Raw genomic sequence first — 12,679 nt, 5'->3', positions numbered from 1 at the left:
GGCTCGGTGGCTCGTTCCGCTCCGCACAACTTTACTAAAGGTAATAGATGAAGGCGTGGACACAGAAGGGTGGCGTGGACCAAGGGTGGTGGCGAGGACCCAGGGTGGTACGGTGCAAAGATTCTTGACCTGGTCCTGCTCTTTTTTTGCTGGTTTCTACTGTTATACCGCCAAACATTTTTCTGGGCATATACAGATGGGGCAGGTCCCATCTTGGCAGGGGATGGCGACGCCAGCCGCCATCCCCCACCAGCGCCATCTGCATAGCGAGAAGGGGACACGCCCGCACCCCCCCCCCCCCCCCCCCTAACCCTGTCCGTCTCCCTGAGGCGGAGACGGACAGGGTTCCTGTCACCCCGCAGATGGAGGTTGAGACGCGCGTGAGACGCACACGCGTCTGTCGGCTGGTTAGGCAGGCCGCTGGTGGATCGCCAGCGCTGACGTTCTGGCGATTCGCCAGCAAGGAAGAGGCCTGCCCCATCTGTATAATATCATCTAATGACTCGCCGTACAGTACGTAAGTTCCATAGCGTAAGTGGTGGCCGCAATGATGAGGAAGTACCATTTTTTTTGTTTTATTATGACTTTTTATTTTATAACTAGTGAGGTATGAGGGGGCAATGGTCAGTAAATTGTGGTAAGACTTGTGAGGTTGGTGCTGCATTGGCAGCTGGATGGCCCCAACATAAAGGATATAAGGACATAATGAGGGGGAAGGAGGGGCAATCGATTATGTTGTGCATTGAGGTGGCCTGACTTGCCACTGTTATGACATCTGACTCCTCCACATGCCACTATTATGCTATCACAGTCCTCCTCATGCTACTACTGTGCCATCAGTCTCCTTTGCATACCACTAAGGAGCCATTAGACTCCCACATGCCCCTATTATATCTTCCAAGTGCTACTAGTATGCCATCGGACTTCTCTGAATGCCATTATTATGCCATCATAATCCTCTGTATGCCGCTATTATGCCATCAGACTTCACGTTAAGATACACAGATCAGATTAGATATTATTAATGTCACAGGCACATCCTCAATTATTACAGTATGCCCCAGCAAGGAAACTTTTATTCTATACAGATGACCCAAATAGGGCCACTGGCATTGGCACATGTGGCAGCACCCCACCCCCATCAGGGAAAGGAAGAAGTACGAAAGACCTTGTTACATGAGAGCTTCCTTGCAAAACATTGGTACGCATTTCTAACCAACTTTAAAGGATTGTCACAAATTTTGGTACTTGTTTCCTAGCACGGCGCCCATCTTATGCCATCGCATACCACAATTAAGGTATGCGATGGGACCCAATTTTTGAGTCCTAAGAGCCGCACTGTACAATTTTAATATTGCGTGGCATAATGGCATGCGATGCGATTTGTCATTTTACAGGCACCCTGATGGGTGATTACTATGTTATATGCACCCCCATTGTTATCGCCACCCCCACTGACAACGACAACCCGAAGCGTGGCGAGCGCAGCGGTACGCATCCTCCGACCTTTTCATACCCCCACTATCCACGTCGGCGTGGAGTTTATTTTATATAGTGTGGTGCGCGCAGCCACACTATAGGAGGACGCGTACCGCCACCCCTCACTGCCTCGCTGCGCTCGCCCCGCTTCGGGTTGACGTTCATAGTGGGGGTGGCGTTAACAATGGGGGTGCTAATAACATAGTAATCACCCATCAGGGTGCCTGTACAATTAAAAAAATAGTTTTGATCGCATCGCATGCGATCAAAACGATGGCATAAGATTAAAATCGTGGGCGCCGTGCTAGGAAACAACCAGATTCTGTCTATTATTTCTCTATTGCATCCTACAAAATGATAGACAGAATCTGATTGGTTGCAAGTGGCAATATCGCCTCTGTTTATTTTAAGAAGTCTTTGATAGTTAACCTCTAAGTTTATCACTTGTCCGGTCAGAGAAAAATTGTCTCAAAAAACAACATGAGTACATTGATGTTTGAGGTCATTCATTAATGCAGAGCTCTTTTAAAAGTTCTTGCCACAGAAACTCCTATTTGCGGAGATATAGACAGTGCTTAGGAACATGATTCTTCTATATGATTTAGAGGGCCTTACATTTTGAGTGGCATCCAGGTCATGTGGTCTTTCATTTGGTATGAGGTTCTTGTGGTGATTTGCAGTTGGGTGTGCATTAAGACCACACAACTCCACTTTTGCATCTTTACAAATCTCAGGCATATTTTGAGGTTTTTTCTGGGAGAGAAGGAACTGCTCATGCTATCCTTCCATGAAAGCCATACTTGTTCTATAGTTACAGTCATGAAATTGAACCATGTCCACAAAGGCCTGTACATAAATGGATGTATCTTTAGGTTCAATTTTTTTAAGTAGCTTTGGTCTGTTCTTTGGGTGAATTTTTTTTATGTTTATTGTATATTCTGGATATACCTTATAACTCTTATCAGACTCATTAGCGACAAAAAGTCTGTCTTAAATCATTGCATAGGTCTTTGCAGGGGTATAATGCCAACATAAGCATACTATATGGACAAAATTATTCATGCATCTGACCATTACATCAACACAGACTGTAAATACATTTTATTCAAATACATATACTTTAATATGGAGTTTGTCCCCCTTTTTGCAGCTATAGCAGTTTCCACTCTTCGTGAAAGGCTTTCCACAAGATTTGAGTGTTTCTTTGGGAATTTGTGCCCATTCATTCTGTAAAGGCACTGATGTTGGATGAGAAGTGTCTAGGCTTGGTTTAGGGAACTGGCAGATTATGTGTAGCTGAGGAAGCTATAGCTAGACCGGTACAGTAGACACATGTAGAACCAGGATATACCCACCATACTTCCCAGCCTGCTGGCGCACACCTGCGCAGCCAGACTCCACAATGGCGGCTGTGACCCGGAACCAGGACTCATAGTGAACACTGTTCCCCATCGCCCCAACCACAGAACGTGCCCAGTGGGGAGACCGCTGGACCCAGAAACAGAGGTAAGCCCCTGAATACCGACAAGAAGGCCTGGCTTGCAAATCCCATTACAGTTTATCCTAAAAGGTGTTTAATGTGGTTTGTTTCCACACCAAACTCAAACCATGCTTTTATAGTCCTTGTTTTATTCATTGGGGCACATTCATGTTAAATTGTAAATGGCCTTCCCCAAATGTTCAACAAAGTTGAAAGAATAGCATTATTCAAAATGTTTGCTGAAGCATTAAGATTGCCCTTCACTGAAGACAATGGGCATAGCCCAAATCCCTGAAAAAAGCCCATACCATTATCCCTCCTCCACCAAACTTCACAGTTGTCATAATGCAGCCAAGCAGGTAACATTCTCCCAGCAACCACCAAGCCCAGGCTTACCCATCTGACTAGCAAACAGAGATGCCAGATTCCTCACTCCAAAGAAAAAATTTGCACTGCTTCACAGTCCAGTGTCCGTGTACTTTACAGCACTTGGCATTGGGACTTGGTGATGTGAGGCTTGCATGCAGCAGATCGGCCATGGAAACCCATTCCATAAAGCTTCTGCCGCACAACTTTTTTGCTTACATTAATGCCAGTGTAATTTCAGAACTCTTCAGCTAAGGGATCAAAGCGTTGCCAACTTTTGAGAACCATGCATCTCCCGATTTTTCTCCTGCTTAGTCAATATTGTCTAAAAAAGATTGCTTAGCACAGATTGACTGTGCAGGCAAGGCAATTTTGACTAGATCATAGACTATTATTGTGTGTAAGTTAAAGTTGTTACTGGCTTTGTTAATGAAAATTAACTACACTAAATCATTTAAAAACACCGGTACATTCAGAAACTGCTTAAACAAAAGACAAGTCTTATGGCCGCCATACACAGGACCCAATTTCCCTTCAACTCCCCCAGCAGCTGCCCAGGAGGAATACATACGTTTTGGCACTTGATGTGTCATCTTTACATCCGATAAATCACATGCGATTGTGCATTGGGAGCAAAGTCACTAGCTACTGGAGTAATCCCAGAGGACTGGAAAACAGCGAATGTAGTCCCACTGCACAAAAGTGCAAGCAAGAAGGAGGTAGGCAACTATTGACCAGTGAGCCTTACATCAGTAGTAGGGAAATTGATGGAAACACTCTTAAAACAAAGAGTTGTAGAATATCTCAAAACCAGCAATTTACAGGATACGAAACAGCATGGGTTTACTGGGGGAAGATCATGTCAAACAAATCTTATTGACTTTTTTGACTGGGTGACTAAAGTAATAGATCAAGGTGGGGCTGTAGATGTGGAGAGAGATAGAGTGAAGAGATATAGATTGCGCTCAGAGCAGCTTACTATTAAAGTTACAGTGAGAAGGGTAACACAACACCCTTTAAATGGAAATGTGAAAAAGATAACTGACTTAGATAGTGAGCGCTAAGATTAAAATGGTAGTACTCCCCTGTTTTGGTGATTCGTTATGGTGCTCCTCAGTAGTTTTAAAGGAGCCGTATATGTAAGAGAAAAGTTTATAGGGACACTTTGTGTAATACTGTTTGGTTAAGTTTCAGTGTTATACATTCAATCGGGAGTAACCCCTTATTCTAGCACATATAGATTTGGTAGAAATGAATACGGGGAGTTATCCCCTTTCTAATAACTCACAAGTGTCGGAGTTAATCAGGCGTGTCACAAAATACTTGCTTTGTCCAGGTTATGGATACAGATGGTTCTTATGTCACAACTAGGGTAAAATAGTTTGACTTTTATTACATAATGTTAAAATACCAAGTGTAAAACAAGTGGGGTACTCATCTTAAGGGTTCGCAGGGGTCAGCTGAGAGATGGAAATAACCAGGAAGAAACGGGGCCCCGTTTCCTGGAGTGGTCAGCAGTCCTTTGTCCCAAAGTGGTGAGGTCCCCCAAAGAAGGTCAGTCAGCACCAACGCGTTTCGATCTGTAATTGGATCTTTTTCAAGGTGCTGTAGATGTAGCTTATCTAGACTTTAGTAAGGCTTTTGACACTGTCCCACATCACAGACTGTTAAATAAACTTGAAAGCTTGGGATTGGATTCTAAGATAGTTGAATGGATAAGAGCGTGGTTGCAGGACAGAAAACAGAGTTGTAGTAAATGGACACAGTCAAAGAAGAGAAAGGTTACAAGTGGAGTATTCCAGGAATCTGTACTTGGACCAGTGCTTTTTAATATCTTTATTGGTGATATTGCAAATGGAATTGAGGGTAAAAAGTGCCTTTTTGCAGATGACACAAAGGTATGCAACAGGGTAGACACACCAGGAGGGGTAAAACAAATGATTGATGATCTAGGTAGATTAGAGGAATGGTCAAGAGCATGGCAACTACAGTTTAATGCCAAAAAATGCAAAATCATGCACTTGGGTCTCATAAATCCAAAGACTAAATATAGTATAAATGGCACTATAATGGAAACTACTGAGGAAAAGAGGGATCTAGGTGTCACTATTTCAGTGGACTTAAAGGCAGGTAGGCAATGTAACAAAGCAATGAAGAAGGCAAGTCAGATGCTTGGGAAAGGTATCAGCAGTAGAAAGAAAAAAGTAATAATGCCGCTGTATAGGTCATTGGTACGACCTCATCTAGAGTACTATGTTCAGTTTTGGAGGCCATATCTCCAGAAGGATATAAATACATTAGAGACTGTACAAAGAAGGGCAACTAAAATGATTCATGGCCTACATCACAAAACGTACCAGGAAAGACTAAAAGATCTTAATATGTATACTTTAGAGCAGAGAAGGGAAAGGGGGGACATGATAGAAACTTTCAAATATATCAAGGATTTTAACAAGGTACAGGAAGAGGAGCAACAGAACACGAGAACATGCACTGAAATTAGAGGAAGATTCAGGGGAAATTTGAGGAAGAATTACTTCACAGAAAGAGTAGTAGATAAGTGGAATAGAGGCAAATACAGTAGAGCAATTTAAACATGCTTGGGATAGGCATATTGATATCCTTTCAAAGCAATAAGGATCAAATATGGTTTGAGGTAACAGGTTTATAAAAGGGGCAAACTAGATGGGCCAAGTTGTTCTTATCTGCCGTCAAATTGTATGTTTATGTTTCGAAGACAAAATTTCCAGTGCATCTAGCCAAAATCTCTCCCAAAATTGCTTAGTCAAAATTGTCCATTAGCCAAAATCTCCCCGTGTGTACACCCCTTAATTGAAACACCTGAATTCGAAAATTAACAGGTGTGGCCAGAAACTTTTGTCCAGAAAGTTTATGTTAATAAGTTCCTCCCTACATCATACTTGCCTACCTGACCCTCTCCATGAGGGAGAAAATGCTCTGTTTCTGGACTTCCATGGTAATGTATGATTGCCATCCCCTGTGAGGAGCTAGGTAATGGTGTTTCACCACAGGTGATGGCAATCATACAGCATACCTCCCAACTTTTGCAGATGTCGGGGAGGGACAGGGTGCGCGCCAGAGACGCTCGGCATTATTCGGGGGTGTGGCCTATCAGAAAGGGGCGTGACTTATAATTGCATCGCTGCCGCAAGGCCACGCCCCCGCTTTCCGCCACTGTGGGTGCCTGCCCAGCAGCTCATAGAGCCCCTCTGCCTGCAAGAATAGACGCTGTGCGCGTGCGCACAACGTCTATTCATGGATGATAGGGGGGACTCACAACCCCCCCCCCCTGCCGCGGGACACTGCCGGCGGCGGGAGGGACGTGGGCATATTCCAAAATACTGGGACATTCCCGCGATAAGCGGGACAGTTGGGAGGTATGATACATTACCAGGGAAGTCCAGAAACAGAGCATTTTTTCCCGCATGGAGAGGGTCAGGTAGGCAAGTATGCCCTACATTATGCAGTCCTGAGAGGCTTTCATATAAGCAGCGGCATATGAATACCTCCCAGCATGACCCTCTCCAGGAGGGACACAATGCTCTGCTTCTTAATGTATGATTGCCATCACCTGTTTTAAAAAGGTTAATGGATAAGAATGGTGTTTCACCACAGGTGATGGTAATCATAAATGAAGAGGGAAGTCCAGGAATAGAGCATTGAGTTCCTCCTGGAAATGGTCATGTTGGGAGGTATGGCATATGGGGTAATTGTATTGTAAGTTTGTTTGAAAACGCACTTCTATATTCAAATGGAATGATCCAATTATAAGGAAGTGAAGCCAGAGAGAGATGATTTCTGCTTTAAGCCTACGGAAAGCCACACAGAAAACAGCGACTTAAATGGATAAATAAGCATCACAGACTTAATAGAAAAGGAAACCGAAAATTGATTGACCCCATAATGTAATGGCTAGTCAATGTTATTCAATAAAGTGGAGGTTACAGGGGTGCTGCAGATGATTTATGGGCCTTTACTGTGCTCTCCTAAAACTGTCTTGAAACATATTGCTCTAGAGACCTTGCTTCTAATTGTGCATTTTACTTTAGGCGGTACGAATACAGTAATTATACCTCCCATTCCTAGAGGGACAAAATGCTTTCTTCATGGATTTCCCTCTAAATTTAGGAGTGACAGAACCTTTCTTATCAATTAACTAGATCAACACAATAAATAGGACCAGGAGCTGAGCATTTTGTTCTTCCTGGAATGGGTCATGTTTGGAGGTATGCAGTAAGACAAGCAATAAACATTTAAATCCATCAGAAAGCATTTAGTAAAAATCAATTACACAACCTACTAATGAATGCAAGGTTAAACTTAAACTACTTATGCTCTCAGAACTTGTTACTGAAAAATGTTTGCTAGATTTACCAAACAAGACACACTTAAACATAAACGTTAATAATAATACCAATAATATTACCAATAATAATCATTGCATACATCTTTATCTCCCATTAGTCTAAAGGTGCATACACATGTGATCGCTAGCAATATATTGCTCAACAATCATATTGCTCAGTGTCCCGTTTTCATCAGTGACCAGAGATGGTCGCTGATGAAAACAACACACTGCTGGAAGAAGAGGCAGGGGAAGTCGATGGTCGACCAGCGACCATTAGGGGGCTGAAAACGGCAGGGCGCACCCGGCAATTTATCGCCAGTGCACATTCCAATTGCTGGCAATATGGTTGCTCAGCGACCATATTGCCAGCGATAAATGACCATGAGTGCAATTATGTATCAATATATAATGTATGCATACACAAAAATATTACATCTATAGCACACTAAGGACAGACTAAAAGAGGAGATGGTATTGTAAATAGGATGATGGCATGCAAAGCGAGTGCCATTCACAGATCAGGCAGGACAGTTAGAAAACATACTTTCTGATCTTGAAACCAATGGGTAATATTTGTATTTAATAAGAATATACATAATTTAAGATTGCTACAGTAAAAATGTAGTCTTATCACTAATATTTGTCCAAAAGCTACATTATAAAATGTCTGAGGTTTCTTTGACAGCTAAGCTCCATTTCCAACTACTGTATGTAATTTAACATGATAAAGTCCTATTCACTTCCTTATGTACTGGTTCAAACCTGTGTGTAAGGAGCTGTAGTAATAAACATGCCCCACAGGTCCCCAATCTCACACACCTTCCCACTAATAACCAATGGCTGATGTGTGTGAGTGACGTCCACCAATCACAGGGAAACTATGTCACCTCTAGTTCTGCACAGTCTGTAGCAGAGACTGACTGCCCCTATGGTTGTGGAATGAAAGATCATTCTCAGCAGCAAAAAGTGAAATCAACTGCTACCCAAGAGGGGCCATTCAATGCTGTGCAGCCTGCAACATGGGGAAAGTAGCGATATACTGTGCAGCCATGGGCGAGCATGAAACCAGGGGCATTTAAAAGAGTGCGAATGAACCAGATATCGAATAATCATTATATTTCACCTACATGAGGCTTCTATACTCATCATGGCTTATATCTCCACATGAATGCAGTTCATGTTTAACACAAGTTGTAGTTGGGGTTATCAAAAGCTGTTCACAGAACATGTCCGCCTATGGATCACAATGGGTCTGCAGACCCGGCTGAAGGTTCTCCAGATCTGTCCTTGTAATGATATCATATGGGCGTGCGTTCTATAAAGAACGGATTCGCTGCCAGATAGATCTTTGCATAGAATCCATCCCGCAAACGCAGGAGTAGCTGCGGTGATGCTGATGGCTGCACAAGGAGTGAAGGAATGAGAATACCAGGGGAGGAGGAGGTGGCTGGCTGCATGTTAGTGCCTGGGGAATTAGAGCTGTTTATACAGAGAGCTGGTGATCACCATCATGCTGACGCCCCCAGAGGTGTCCGAGGGGAACCGTGAGTTTCAAAAAGGTAAACAACAGCCACGCCCCCTGCCGTCTCCTGCCCCAGCGCGCAGCAGCACAAGCCAGCAGCAGCAGTACATTTCCATTGCAATCATAGAGCTGACAGCAGGTCTCTCCCATCCCAATTCTGCACTAGCACGCAGTGCAATAAGTGCTATACCCCGGTTACTTAACACCCATCATACACTTATCTGCAGATGACAAATGTGTTTTATGTACGAGGCAAACAGTGCACACGTGAGATATACAAATCGGCTATACGCTATGAGGGGGTGGTCACTACACATGGAAGGAAAGTAGCTCAACTACACACTGAGAAGAGCATCAGCATGGCAAAGCCACACTGTCCTCTTCGGAACCCATGCATCATCTGCCAGCCAGGGTAGCCTCCACGCACACCGCCTGATGCCATGGAAGAAAGATCTGGATTCTAGATCACCCGCAAAATGTGTGCTGCCCAAATCCATATCTGTACATTCACATGGAGCCTCCACCCCCAATCGTTTTGAAAAGTTGGCTCCCATGACTGATGCCTCTGTGCACAGTGCCGCAGTCATTATATAAATACCTTATTGGATTATTTATGATAGGATTCAAGGTTTAAAGAAAAAAAAGTTGTTTATAGGTCTCCACCTCCCTCTTACTCTTTAAACATGACTGCCCAACATGCGCAATGCCTAATGCTTCTGCTGCACATTCCCCCCACCTCTTCACCAGCTTCCTCCTCTATAGGGCTCGCTGCAATTTAAGCAGAATCCATCCAGCTTGCAGATCAGCAACAACTCCCATTCCATCACACGCAGGCATTAAGCCCCCTGTGCATCCTGACCATAACATGGCATGAGTTGGTTACCTTGCTGTGTTTGGGGGGTGTCCTCCTCACTGTGGAGAGAAGCTCAGGTTAAAACAGGGGAGGATCCCAGGGTAAAAAACGGAGAAGACCATGAGCCTCCTGCAGAAAGTCCAGCGGCTCATCACTCACACTGTATCCAGAGGTCTCTAGCTCTCCCTGCTAGCAGTGGGGAAAAAGTAACTCCATGTCTGTCATCCAAAAATACATGTTGTAAAGAGGTTCCCGGTGAAATGGCTGCTCATGCAAATCCTGCTTCAGTCCCTCTGATCGCCTTGGCAGGCAGACTTCCTTGATCTGTTGCAAAAAATACACATATACATATTTATCTGCGTGTGTATGCTGATATGAATGGTTGCAGGCTGCTCTGCTTGGAAAGGGGGTGGGTGCTGTGAGGTTTACTTTGCACTCAATCCTGTGTCAGTCTCATGCTGGAGGGGTATGGGTTGTTGTTTGTTTTTTTTTTTTTTTATACTTGGAGATCCAGGTAGGGAGGGGGTGTAACCCGTGTCCCTCTGAGCCTGATGGTCTTCTCTGTTCTGCATTACACATTATACTCTCACTTGTATTTTTGCTGCAGGTTACATTGTATACATGCGGTACAGAGAGGCAGCTAGAGGTTCGGATTGCATTGCAAGTTGGATCAGGTTGTTTGGGCAGTGCTGCTGTACCGGACTGCACACTTTTCTAACGCACTCAACTCAGTCACCTCTCCTCATTTGGCCGTGTTCTCCTCAGTAACCCCCAAATCACAACAGCTCCACTGCTAGTGTGCTCCCCACTCACATCATCTCCACTGCTAGTGTGCTCCCCACTAACCCCCTCACTCACATCAACTCCACTGGTAGTTTTCTATTTACTAACATCATCGCCACTGCTAGTGTGCTCCTCGCTAACATCCCACCCACACACCATCTCAACTGGCAATGCCACCAGCATCACGCCCCCACCATCGTCACTGGCAATGTGCTTCTCTCACCCCCACCATCTCCACTTGTAGTGTGCTCCTCACTAACACCACCATCACACGCACACGCCCCCCACTGACACTTGGAATGTACTCCTCTCTAACAACCCCGCCATCAGTAGTTCTAGTGTGCTTTTCACTAACCCACCACCCCATCTCACACCAACTCCATTGGCAATGCACCAATACCACACAGTCTACACTAACCCCCACACTATTTACCAATCTTATCTGGCAGTGTGCCCCATGCTAACCTACCGCATCCTCCAGTTTCTGCAATGTACCACTTACCTATTAGTACTTATGCCCCCCCCCCCTCCCTCACCTTGCATAACTCCGCACACCCCCTCCTCTCTCCTGTCACACACAACATTGCATGTAACTCCTGAGGCTCAGAGGATACATTACTGACGTACTTCACATCTCTATTTCTCCTGCGTCAGATGCGTGTACCCATCATTGCGTCTGGGCAGAGGGCACAGGAGAGAGATGGGTGGCAGAGGCGGTGCTGGGGACTGCCTCTGCCACCCCCACTTTGCAAGTGCACAGGGAAGTCAGCAGCCTGAGTGGGTGTTCCTGTACTGGTGGTGGTCTGGTCACCCCCAATATACACCCGGGGGAGGGAGGGGTGTGTGTAATGTACGGGGTGCTAATGGTGCACAGCCAGCTGGTGCGCCTCATTGCAGGGTCACCCTGGGCACACGAGTATGTCCCTAAGTGATGCCAGAAACATATATATATATATATATATATATATATATATATATATATATATATATATATATATATATATATATATATATATATATATATATATAATGTGCACACACGTGATGGCTCGGATAAGCAGCAGCCACACAGCACAGCAGCCCTGTGAGAGATGACATAACCCGCAGGTGCTTCCTCCCGCCAGGCCGGGACGCGCAGGGTTAAGCAGTGACAGGATGTTCGGAGGCCGCAGCCAGCGAGCGGCGCTCACGCAGCTAGAATTGAGGCCGGCTGTGGCGTTGCTCTCATTGGGAGCAGGCTGGGGGCGGCGGCCGGTGCAGGCACCACTGGGCGGGTTCATGGTGACATGATGTAGACGCTGCTGTATTCTTGCTGCGTGCTATGTGTGTGCTGTGTGTCAGGCCCGCCAGTGACCACACCCACCCTCCATTTCCCGCTTCATGCAAAGCTGCTGCTGCTACTCGGCCGCCCCCTCCTCCTCCTCATAGCTGCTGCCAAGGAGGAGGGAGTTGCCGTCACCAGTGCTGGCTCCTGGGCAGATAACAACGAATCACGCCCCCCCTCCCCTCAGCCTGACTGCTGCTCACTGAGTGGCGTCTGCTGCCATTGCTCTCAATAGCCTGCCAAATGTGGAGGGTGTATGACATCACCAGCTCCTCCCTCTGTCCTGACGTCATCAGCTCCGCTCTACACAGTACACAGACAACAAACCCCATTTTACATGCAGTCAGTTGCCTCTTGTATTTATGTTTTCATAGTAGTCCCCTCATTCCCTAGTGCATCTCAGTATGTAGAATGCCCTATACGTCCCAACGAGATTTGGATTTTGTATCTAGTAGCACAAAGTTTACCAAAGTTACAAAAACACTACACACAGTGCACAGAAG

The 12,679-nt window shown here is 45.2% G+C and overlaps 1 protein-coding gene across 4 annotated transcripts in view; it reads right to left on the bottom strand.

Annotated features, from left to right (window-relative positions):
• JADE2 (jade family PHD finger 2) overlaps nt 1–11,606 on the bottom strand; it is a 353,383-nt gene extending 341,777 nt beyond the window's left edge. For 2 of the 4 annotated variants that reach the window (XM_083181796.1, XM_083181799.1), the window contains exon 1: nt 10,100–10,640. The gene's annotated coding sequence lies outside the window, so the exon portion shown is untranslated. Of the gene's footprint in view, nt 1–8,821; nt 9,236–10,099; nt 10,641–11,479 lie in introns of those variants that run through there. The other 2 variants (XM_083181797.1, XM_083181798.1) reach the window with 2 other exon arrangements.
• Between the last annotated feature and the right edge of the window lie 1,073 nt (nt 11,607–12,679).

Source organism: Crinia signifera, chromosome 4 (genome assembly GCF_055691185.1).
Source record: "Crinia signifera chromosome 4, ASM5569118v1, whole genome shotgun sequence".
In the NCBI taxonomy this organism is placed as follows: domain Eukaryota; kingdom Metazoa; phylum Chordata; class Amphibia; order Anura; family Myobatrachidae; genus Crinia; species Crinia signifera.
Note: the sequence above shows the minus strand (reverse complement) of the source record. Positions and strands in the feature narration are given on the sequence as shown.